General features: G+C 35.6%; 1 protein-coding gene across 5 annotated transcripts in view; it reads left to right on the forward strand.

Annotated features, from left to right (window-relative positions):
* Window positions 1-12683, forward strand: part of LRRC4C (leucine rich repeat containing 4C) — a 1189131-nt gene that overhangs the window by 934280 nt on the left and 242168 nt on the right. The window contains exon 1 of one of the 5 annotated variants that reach the window (XM_073904736.1): window positions 2141-2283. The exons of the other annotated variants lie outside the window; for them this stretch is intronic. The gene's annotated coding sequence lies outside the window, so the exon portion shown is untranslated. Of the gene's footprint in view, window positions 1-2140; window positions 2284-12683 lie in introns of those variants that run through there. 5 annotated transcript variants of the gene reach the window in all.

Here is a 12683-nt window from a genome sequence, read left to right on the forward strand (position 1 = left end):
AATCATGCTGTAATGAGCACCAAGCATAGGAGGTAAAATGAGATGGAATGTTTCAGGCAAAAGGAAATCTCGGTGGAAATTAACCTAGCCTCAAAAGAGCCTTTAAAAAACAAAATGCTGCCAACAGCAAGCCAGTCCAACTGCAGACTTGAAGGTCAGCATTCAAAAGGACAATAAATGCAAATATTATACCAGCCATTTACAAAGTTACTTCAGTAAAAAGAGAGAATGTATTCATTCAGCTTGGACTACCGCTGTTGCTGCTAGTAAAAATTACACTAATTTGCTCCCTGATACATTTTTCTGACACATGCAGTATTCATTTTGATCCAAATATGACCTTAGCCTTGGGAAAAATATCCCCTTTGTGGAAATAAATGACCTTGAGTTTGCTTCTATATATTTATCCCCCTACTAAGGGAGTAAAGTGTTAGAAATTGAAACAAGGGGAAAACTAATGAACTCTTTAGAAAAAAAAATTGTTTTTTTCTCCTGAAGAGTTAAGCAAAGGTGCTATGGATACAGAATGAAAGGAACATATATCTGCATCCATCCCTAGGTCACTGTTTTGTAATTCCTGCCAGTTAAGTGCCAGAAGAAAGTGACAAATGTCCCAGGAAATCTAGGGATATCTGAATCAAATTCTTTACCTCTTTTAATGAATAACTCTATCAGGAAATGGGGATATTTTATTAGGAAGAGTCACTCATTCAAAACCAGACCAGAAATCTTTTTTTAGTATTATTAGATGGTTTTATTGTATAGATATAGATTGATATAGATATAGATGATATAGATATAGATGATATAGATACAGATATAAGAACTGAGGAGAGCTGGGAGAGAGAATAAGAATTTTAAAAGGGCCAATTTATGTTTTTGGTTTTTATTTCTCCAGCTCTTCATCTTGCAGTCAGATGCAGAATTATATGTTGAAACAAAAAGTATACCAATAACAATATCCAAGCTACCTCAGATATTGCTGAGTAATCAGCACATCATTATAAAATGCACATTGAATTAAATCAGTAAGTCAGCAGACATAAATATATATGACATGATCATATAGAAGAGTTTAATGAACCCAATGGAACTTAAGGGATTTCTAGAATGATTAACCCAAACAAAGAAACTACATTAGAATTATATATGAACCATGAGAGACGATGGACTCTGAGAAACAAACTGAGGGTTCTAGAGGGGAGGGGGTGGGGGGATGGGTTAGCCTGGTGATGAGTATTAGGGAGGGCACGTTCTGCATGGAGCACTGGGTGTTACATGCAAACAATGAATCATGGAACACTACAGCAAAAACGAATGATAATGTATGGTGATTAACATAACATAATAAAAAAATTTGTTTGAATAAAAAAAAAGAATTATATATGTGGGCTTTCCAATTTAAAGACTAGCTGTTAAGCCCCATCTGGTAAGAGACACTTTGCTAATATTACCAATGTGGTAATATTACATTTATATAACATTTTTGCTTCAAAGAGACTGAAGTGTTATACTGAGACTTTGGCACATCTGATATCATTAAAATAAAAGTGAAGAAAACAAAGAATAAGAATGGGGGGAAAAATGGAAGGGATGATAATGGCACATAATTGCTAATTTGAATTTCCTTTGGAGTGCCTAGAGTATCTCGCAGTCTCCCAGAAGCACTAGTTGGGAAAGAGGATGGCCTAGTGTCATTGAACAGACTCGCTAAGTTATTTTATAGCTATATCATTTATCTTCACAATACTCTTGCAAGATTGATATTCTTTTTTTTTTTTTTAAGATTTTATTCGTTTATTTGACAGAGAGAGACACAGCGAAAGAGGGAACACAAGCAGGGGGAGTGGGAGAGGGAGAAGCAGGCTTCCCGCTGAGCAGGGAGCCCAGATGCGGGGCTTGATCCCAGGATCCTGGGATCATGACCTGAGCTGAAGGCAGACGCTTAACGACTGAGCCACCCAGGCTCCCTGAATGGGACATTTTTTAAAAAGATTTTTTCTTTATTTTACTTGTCAGAGAGAGAGAGCAGAAGCAGGGGGAGCTGCAGGCAGAGGGGGAAGCAGACTTCCTGCTGAGCAGGGAGCCCGATGCAGGGCTCGATGCCAGGACCCTGGGACCATGACCCGAGCCGAAGGCGGACGCCTAACGACTGAGCCACCCAGGCACCCCGAGATTGGTATTCTTGCCTCTGCATTGCAGATAAGAGCCAGCTCAGTGAGGATTAACAAAATCAGCCAAAGTCAAATGACTGCTCAGTAGATGCACTGAAATCTGCGCCAGGTCAGTCTGATTCTCAAGCACAAGAATTTCCTGTTACGTTCTCCTTGTTCCCAACACAACTGGATCTTTCAAGATATTGTTGATGCTAGATCTAAGTGCTGAAAACACTTGAGGGACCATTTGGATATCCTTACTTACTGCCACATGACATGATTCACTCCTGTAGTTTTTCTGTTTGATAAATGTCCCTGAATTTTAATCCCTTTGACATATGTTCAGAATCACTTGAGTTAGATAGATAGGATTTGAAAACTCTAATGGGAACTCCCTAAACAGATAAAAAAAGTTTTCTCTGTTTTAATCAGTGTTTGACTATTAATGTAGTTCTCCTTGAGATGACTCAATCCTCCCCATACCCAGTGAAAAGAATGAATCATTCTCTTCGATTTCCTTCTCAGAGTCAGAAGGAAGACTTTTCAGACATCATCATGCAATGGCAGGAACACACATCTGCTGCCCACATGAACATATATTAGAAACCCGTGCCTGTGGAAACCCACCTCTGCCTCTGAGAATAACTTTGAGTGTAGTGCTCAAAGTGTTTATACTGAAGTATTATTGGACAGATGGTATAATTAAGTATATTTATCTGTCTATATTATACTGCCAATTTTGGAAATACACCTAATTAATACACAAAATAATACACAAATACAAAAAAATGTGGTAATAAGTATTTTTTTTAAGAATCTATTAACTTTGGGGAATTGTCACTAGTAGTTTACTTTTGCTTGGGAATTTCCAGAATTTATTAAAAGGTGCCCAGTGGAAATCTAGTAGGTAATGAATTAACCAAAGAGTCATACTATTAATAGAAAAATATAATAAAACTGTCAGGAGTGGATTTCTAATTTGATTAAAACAATCTCTGTAACAAAAAAAAAGCAAGAAAGAAAGAAAGAGGAAAGAAAAGAAAACAAAGGAAAAGAAATGTTGAGGTTCGATTAAATAAAGTAATTTAAAAACTTGAAAAAAAAGAAAGGTTGAAAATATACCAGTTGAGATGTTCTGACTCTGAAAAGATCAAAATGTCAGAACTGAAAGAAAAGATCAAGCACAGGAAACCTATTTGTTCAATGAGTCTGAGATATCTAATTTTAGCTGACTCGGTAATCTTGCCAGACTCAGTAATCTTTCCTGACAGAATAATAAAGTGAGAACAATTTGAGTGTTGGACCCACAAGCCATGAGTTTGAATCCTGGCTCTGCTATATATTAGGTACATGGCCTTCTGAAAACTATTTAATCTGCCTAATTTCATTTCTTAATCTATAAAATAGGGATAACAGTGCCTACATCATAGGAAAAGACCAAATGACATCAAATAGAAAGCAACAGGTATAATTTCTAGTGTGTGCCAATACATTTTAGCAATACTTATATGTAATATTTTAATAACTAAGATTTCAATGCAGTTTTGTTTTCCACTTCCTCCTTTACCCTAATTTTGATCCTAAAATTTCCTGTTTCCATAACCATTATCTCTATGTCCCCATCCCCACTACAGAGCAAAGATATTCCTAGAAAATTCCCCTGTCATATAACATAACTTAATTCCAAGAACCCACAATAATTGAGAACCATTTAGTCTTAATGCTATGGTAGTTTATTTGGGGATTTCAGTAATTTGTCCTCTAAAATTATAGTGTAAGAATCAGGAGCTAATTATTTATGTAATGAATACTTTCTAATCATCTATTTTTCAAGCCAGTGGGAGCTTCATCCAGTGTCCCAGTGCCCACAGGCTTAATTTTTGAAGAGGAACTTCATTCAATATTATGCCCGGCCAATGATGTAATGGTCGTAGCAGCACCAAGAGAGAGCCATCAATGGCATTGAAATGGCTTTGTCCATAGCAGATGAGGACAGACTCAAGTATCCAGTCTCAGAGACAACAACCTCACCCTCTGCAGAACTTATCTGTTAGCTCTAGATGATAAGTTGATGCCCCAAAGACTGAGATTTGCTTACCTTCTTTATCTGCCCTTATGAAATACTTGTTATGACATGAAATTATCTAGCCAATTTTTAAGACTAGACATATTTATTTGAGAGTTATAAGAAATGCTGAAAGTTGATAGATTTCAACATGGTAATCTCCCTATACTTGTGTTAAATATACTGATGCATTAAATTTCACCTGGCTACAGTTGTTCTACATCAGGATTATGGAATAGAATTTAAAGGCAGACCCAGTTGGTTAATTACAAATGTATGGTTGTATTTGCCAAGCCAATTATCTACCTCAAATTGGCCACATTGTTTCTTTCTACTCCCTTATTACCAAGACTTTTAAAGTTTTGTGTTTTTTTTTTTTTCATTTTAAAATCAGCTTCAACTATCCCAGCATATTACTAAGTGGTTAATGCTTTCCCCAGAAGAGACTAATTCTTCTCTCAAATCAAATTGATTCAGGCTTGTGGATGTTCATTCTTTTAACCATGGGATTAAATGTGTATTGTGCAATCATCTGTAGCCATGAGATACTTAGACAATGCTTGAGTGGTTGTCAGGGAAACAATGTGAACATCTAGTCTGCTGCAATATTGAGCTAAGTGCGTACACACACATACACACACACACACACATAATAGCTGTCAATCAGTTTGTAAAATATGTGTCAGGTAGAAAGATTTTTTTTTTTCTCTTCAGGGGCATTACTAATTATACGTGTATGGGTGTAAATTTGTGGATGTGAACACAGATTTCATTTGCATTAAGTTCTCAGCATGCTTTCTGTTCACAGTGATATTTTATGTTTTAATAGTATTTTTCACCATAAAGCTCATTGACTCCATTAAATATTCCATGAAGTATATAGTAGATACTATTATTAAATATATTTATTCTGATGTAATCTCAGCAGAGAAACTTACAGACTAAAAGAGACAGGAAGAATGACAGACAATTTACCTGGATTATTTCACTGAATCATCCTAATAAGCAACAGTCCTTTGGTATAGTTACTTTTATCTTACACATTGGAAAACCATATTACCATATCATATAAATGAAGCAACTCGTCTGTGGACACACAAGTATTAGTTATACTGAAGTATTAAGAACAAGTACATAAAAATTAACATTTGTGCCCAGTCTTTCTCTGACTCAGACCTTTAAACACTGTAATATACATTTCTTATATAGATTCTGGCTTCTCAGCTTTATTTTCTCTACATTAATCACTATATTCTTCAAATTGGTAAGAATTTAACCATCAAGTTCTAAAAACCAAACCAAGAGCAAAGGATTCTCTGGAAGATTTAAAATATCAACCACCAAAAAGTTATTACTTGATTACTATCTAGATTTGAATCTTCTGATTCTAGTTCTATTCAGGATGCCTGTGTCACTGTTTTTGTTGTTGTTTTCTGGAAAATTCCTACTCTTTCAAGTTTTAATTGAAGCATAGCCTCCTTTATGAAGCCTTTCCTGATCCCCTGAGGAAAGAAAAAAAAAATCCTTTCCCTTGTATATGACCCTTGTATCTTACACATGGCTTCACTGAAACATAAAATAATTTGCACCATTATTTTTCTTAGAGTCTGTAAATTCTACAGAGCTTGAGAGGCCCTTTCAAAATCTGCACAGCACAATGATCCTCAAACTTCAGCATCCATCTGAATCATCTGGGCTTTGTCATCCAAGGATTCTGATTGACTAGATCTGGGGTGGAGCCCACGAATGTGTGTTTCTAACAAGTTCAGAGTTGATATTGATCTTGCTGGTCTGGACCACAATTTGAGAACCACTTATGTATCAGTTGAAACATAAAAACATGTTTAATGAGCACCTTGCTTTAGACTGCTCTTTATTCCTCAGAACAGGTTGTTCATAAGTTTTCCATGTGAAGACTGATGACCTAGTAACCATCGGATATGAAGCTGATTCCCACACAGAGAGATTGGAGGATTAGAAGAAATTATAGAAATATTATGCCAGGTTTTGTCTTTCTCTCCAATCTTCCTAACCAGTTATCTCAAACTGGGAGTAGGAAGTAGAAAGGCAGACTATTAACTTGGAAAGAAAAAAAGGAACTTAGATTTCTGTTTCTTCTGGTTGAGTCTTCAGGTACCTCAATGTGTTTATTAAGAATACAAAACTAATTTCAATTTGCATTATTTTGGTGGGGATATTATCATACGATAGGAATTGGACTTGGATTTTAAGCATTTTATGGAAACCACTAGATTTAAAAATAGTTGTCTGTGCCTACATAAAATCAAATTAATTAATTGGTGTTCTTCATTAAAATAATTTCACATTAAAAAAGTAATTTCACATTTTGTATTATAATTGGATTGACATGTATTCTTTAAATGACCAAAATGACTGGTTGGGATATTATTTAGGCTCAGTAGGATGTTGCTCTCCCCACATCTTGAGTTCAGGTCTCATACAACTCCATACCTTCTTCCATATATTTTTTATGTACTCTGACTCTTCATATTTTTTAATCTCCTCTCCTGTTCAAATTGGTTTTTAGGGGAAATTTTAATGTTGCTATGATTTTAAGTCACACTGCCTCCCTTGGTATTTGTTGGAAGTCTAGTTCCTCATTTGTGATAGTTGAATAAATCAAGACTTTTGTACCTGTCAGATATCTGTCAGTAAAGAAATGGGAAACACACAGATGTACATACACACAAATATATTTTATTTCTAACTCCATACATTTATGCAACCCAATTTCATATCAGACCTTCCTTGAATCCTGCAAAAGCAAGTGGAACAGAGGATTTATAATCAGTTATTATGTACAAACATGGCTTTTGTGTCTGCTACTTACTTCTCTGTCCTTTCACAATGAAGGAATATAATCAGAATCATTAACTCCAAATTGGAAGATGCATTTTTGGCTGCCTAAGCCACATAAGCCACCAAATCTTCCAGCTAGGAGGATGGATGACAATGTAGTCCCTGGATAACACCCACGATGAGATATTCACTATTCTGCAAGGCTACCCAATCTGCAGTCAATAATTAATTCTAGAAATATCTTTCTTTTAATACTATAAAGTTTGCTCCTCCATTAATTCCAGTTCTACTTTACAGAAATACATTTAACATTTATATGCCCAAAAAACTACCTTTTAAAAGAGTCATCACTATTAATCAATCACTTTTAGAATGACCCCACATAGCCCGAATATGCCTATAGGGCAAAGCATCATAATTTAATTTTTCATGGAAATGAGAATTTTTGATCAGGTAGTTGAATGACAGTTATGATAATTTCCTGTGATTACTCCTGAAGTTACTCAAAAGAAAGAAGTCAATGTACTAAACATCAAAAAAATATCCAAACATCATTTTTTTTTCAGTTGTCTTGCACCAATTCATTTTTTGGTATGTGATCTGAACTGGCTTGCTTTATAATGGGGGTGTCAAGACTTAAAGTTTGGTGCCTTTCAAAATGAATCCAGAGTATAATGCCCAAGAACCTAATAGGCCCAGATTAGCAAAAATGCCATCTATTGCTATTTATTGAGTTTATTATATGTCATGGAAACCAAGCAACTTCATTAAGTTTTCATAACTTTTCATGACAGAAGAATCTCTCAATCACAGTAGTAGTGACATTTTGTACTGGATAATCCTTTGTTTGGGGATCTGTCCTCTGCATTGTGAGATGTTTGGTGCATCACTGGCCTCCACCCATTAAGTGTCAGTAGCACCTTTCCAGTTGTAACAACTAAAAATGTTTATGAACATCGATAATCTTGCCCTGAGAAGGCAAAAGTGTCCTATTTGAGGACTACCATATTAAAGAATGATGTGTCTTCTCATTTTTTCATCTCAGAAAGCTTCCAGATTATTTTTATAATGTATACATTCTTTCCATGGGAATCTTTAGGATGTATATGTCAGAATGTCTCTCAGAAGAAAAACAAAATACTGCAGCCTTGAGCGATTCCAATACAGAAAATGAAAAAAAAAGTTATATACAAATTCCCAAAATAAAGCTACGAATCTGAAAATAATCAAATTTAGTATATCTCCTTATTCCTCACCCTCCCCAAAATGTAACAAAATTTAATCTAATGATACAGTTTAAAAGAAATATTACTTATGTAGCCCACAGAGAAATCTATACCAACATTAGGAAACAAGCAAGTAAGCCAAACATAGATGGGAAATATATATATATATTTTTTTTTAATAATTTTATTTATTTGACAGAGAGAGACACACAGAGAGAGAGGGAACACAAGCAGGGGGAGTGGGAGAGGGAGAAGCAGGCTTCCTGCTGAGCAGGGAGCCCGATGTGGGGCTCAATCCCAGGATCCTGGGATCACGAACTGAGCCAAAGGCAGACGCTTAACAACTGAGCCACCCAGGCGCCCAGCTGGGAAAAATATTGTTGATGGCATAAATTAATCAACAGCTCAGAAAGTACCAAGGATAGCCTTCTTCATAATGATCTATACTTCATATCACCCACAATTGTCATTACCATTATCAAATAATGGGTTACATCTTTTTCCTGTTGTGTAGTTTAGTGACATGGGGGGGCACCATACAAGAGTAAGGGAAGTGCCTCTCATGAACAACCATTACCATTAGACTTGTCTAAGATTTTTCATTAGACTTGGCTAAGATATTTCAAATCAAGGCTGCATTACTAACCTCAAAGGTCACCAACTGTAACCCAAAACCATGATTTGAACAACCTCTTCTTTTTTTTTAAGATTTTATTTATTTATTTGAGAGAGAGAATGAAAAAGAGAGAGAGAGAGAGAGAGAGCATGAGGGGGGGAGGGTCAGAGGGAGAAGCAGACGCCCCGCCGAGCAGGAAGCCCGATACGGGACTCGATCCCAGGACTCCAGGATCATGACCTGAGCCGAAGGCAGTCGCCCAACCAACTGAACCACCCAGGGGCCCATGAACAACCTCTTCTATTTCCTATTCATGTGCCTTCTCATTGGCTTACATTCTCATTGGCTTCTCTCACCTTCACTGTTTACAAAATGTTAAAATAGGGTGAGGGTTTGTAAATGTCATTTCAGAAATAAGCTTGATTAATGAATACAATTTGAAGGATATCCAGTGATTACAGGGATTTGTTTTTTTGTTTGTTTGTTTGTTTTTTAGGAACAATAAATTATGGACAAAACAACATGATATACCTGTTGGGAACTGTACATGATATATGAGTTGGGAACCTTGATCTTTCTAAGAATACATTGGTTTTGGTTCCTCAGAGAATCTCCTAATTTTCTCCTGTGGCTCCTTTGTTAACTACAAATTTGTATTTTGGACTAGTATAAGAATACAGACCACTGTGTAGGTAAAAGACATATTTAACTCCCCACCCCAGATATACACACAAACATACACACGTAGGCATTTAAATGCTCAGGCTGTCCCTCATTTTGTCTCTCGGTGCTAAGGAACACTTGCAGACTTCCCTGCTCACTTTAAAGTCCGTAACTTCATCGAGCCCATACATGCCAAGCACTGAGCTACAGCATCTGGCTGCAAAGCTGTGTAATCTCTCTGGGAATTTATTGGTTTAAACCCATGCCTAACAGTCATATAAAAAATATGGCAAAACCAGATGTCTTTAAACTCCTGTAGTTTTTTGAAGCTGGAGTACTTTTCTCTCCACTTTCTCTTGGTTTCTTACACTCCAAAAAATTTCAGATTTCTTCTCTGTTCTGCTCTACTCCTCTTTGTGTTTCCATATAAAAGCACCAGGGAATCAGGTCTATAAGATATGTACTCAGTTTCTTGACCTGGAAAACTTCTAAAAAGTTACTGTGCTTGAGGCTGTGGCTACAGTTCCATTTCAGCCTCAGAATTGCTGACAAGAGGGGTTATCATGAGTGGATATTATATTATTTCAGTCTTGATTTTTTTGAATCTTTTAAACCACGTGTCTACAAATAAGGCATATTTGTGAAAATGGATCTGAGAGGTAAAAATGACAAAACACAGCCTTAATTATCCTTATCACACAAGTAAATAATGACTTGGTTCATATCTCTCTTTCCTGCATAAAAGTATTAGTTGATAACAGTACTGGTTATACTCAACGGTCTTCCAGGACTGTCCTAAAAGCATTAAATAAATCTAATAATTCAAGTTTAAGTGGCACTCAAATAATTACTTTTATTGTCCCTATTTTAAAAGGAGCTGAAGCACCTAGAGATTAAGGGGTTTGACTAATGTTCATAGCTAGGGAGTAAAGAATGGGACTTGAAACCAGCCTTCCTAATTCTAAATTATGCATTTAATTCTCATGTTAGTCTGCCTATCTACTCCCAATAGTTGGTCAGGAACTGTCTGTCTGTCTCTATGCATACATGTGTGTCTGTCTGTGTTTGTTGTTATGTGTGGTCAAATGAGAGATCAAAACTATTCCAGAAACTTTGCATAACTCTGACATGATCACAAGAAAACATTTTGTCTTCAAACATTTAAACTTCATTAGAACCTGCTGCATATTTGATTTTTCATAACCTAGTGGTTATAACTTTCATGGTCCTAGTTTGGTGGTGTGCCACAGCATGTCATATCTTGGCAAAAATTATTACATTTTACTAATGTGGATGTCCTACCTATAAGAAAAAGACTAAGTTATTAATCTAATTTTGTGGGCTATACTCATTTCATCCAAATACTAAGTAGTGCCAGTGAGGGTTTGTTGGTTTGTACTTTCTCATTATATTTCTCTAGCTGTTAGGGGGTTGGTTCATTTTCCAAGTTGGTTCAACCCCCAAATGCCTCAAACCTTGCCTCTTTGGAGTGGATTACCTCTATTTTATTTATAGAATACTTCAGTGGATTACTGCTATTGAGGAAGGGACATTGGAATTTGTATGCCATTGTCATTTTTCCACTTCTAAGACGATATGTTGGTAATAAAATAGAAACTGTGCTACCATGTATGATTACAGAGCCCTAAAGTTAATATTCAATAACTCAGTCAGCTATATGTCTTAGAAATTCATCTGTTACCTGATGCTATTACCAGAAAATTCATTTTGTTTCGATTGAGGTATAATTCACGCGTAATACAATATTAGTTTCAGGTATACAACATAATGATTTGATATTTGTATACACTGCAAAATGATCACCACAATAACTCTAGTCCCCAGCCATCACCATGCAAAATTGCAAAAAAAAAATTTTTTTTTCTTGTGATGAGAACTTTTGGAATTTACTCTCTTGGCAACTTCCAAGTATGCACTACGATATTATTGACTATAGTTACCATGTTGTACATTATATCTGCATGACTTATGTGTTATATAACTGGAAGTTTGTACCTTTTGACCTGCTTCACATGTTTTGCCCACAGCCCAACTCCCTTCCCCCTAGAAATCACCAGTCTGTTCTCTGTATCCATGAGTTTTGTTTTACTTTGTTAGTTTATTTTGTTTTCTGCATTTGAAATGTAAGTGAAAACGTAGAGTGTTTGTCTTTCTCTGTCCAACTTATTTCACTTAGAATAATTCTCCCAGGGTCCTTTAACATTGTCACAAATGGCAAGATTTCATTCTTTTTTTATGGCTGAGTAATATTCCATTGTAAATATATTTGCCACATATTCTTCATCCATTCATCCAATGATGGACAGTTAAGTTGTTTCCATAACTTGGCTCTTATAAATAATGCTGAAATGAACATAAGGGTACAATATTTTTATATGACTGTTTTTGTTGTCTTTGTATAAGTGCCTAGGAGTAGAATTGCTAGATCATGTGGTAGTTCTGTTTTTAATTTTTTGAGGAAACTCGATATTGGTTTCCATAGTGGCTGTACCGATTTATATTCACACCAACAGTGTATGAGGAATCCCTTTTCTCTACATCCTCACCAACATTTGTTATTTCTTGTCTTTTTGATAATAGCTATTCCAACAGGTATGATTTGGTATACCATTGTGGTTTTGATTTGCATTTCTCTGATGATTAGTGATGTTGAGCATATTTTCATGTGTCTTTTGGCCATCTGTATATCTTCTTTGGAGAAATGTTTATTCAGATCCTCTGCCCACTTTTTAACTAGTTTTTTTTTTTCTATTGAGTTGTATGAGTTCTTTACACACTGTGGATATTAACCACTTGTCAGATATATGATTTGTAAATATGTTCTCCCATTCAGTAGGTTGCCTTTTTAATTTGTTGATGATTTTATTTGTTGTGCAGATCTTTAGTTTGATCTATTTCCATTTGTCTTTTTTTTTTTCTCCTTTTGTTGCCTCAGTTTTTGGAGTCAGATCCAAAAAATTATTGCCAAGACCAATGCCAAGGACCATTATCTATATTTTCTTCTAGGAGTTTTATGGTTTTCAATTCTTACATTCAAATCTTTATTCCATTTTGTGGTAATTTTTGTTTATGGTTTGAGATAGTTTAGTTTCTTTTGCATGTAGCTGTCTAGTTTT

This window comes from Callorhinus ursinus, unplaced genomic scaffold, assembly GCF_003265705.2.
Source record: "Callorhinus ursinus isolate GAN/ISIS: 27379988/994484 unplaced genomic scaffold, GSC_fseal_2.0 scaffold21, whole genome shotgun sequence".
Lineage (NCBI taxonomy): Eukaryota > Metazoa > Chordata > Mammalia > Carnivora > Otariidae > Callorhinus > Callorhinus ursinus.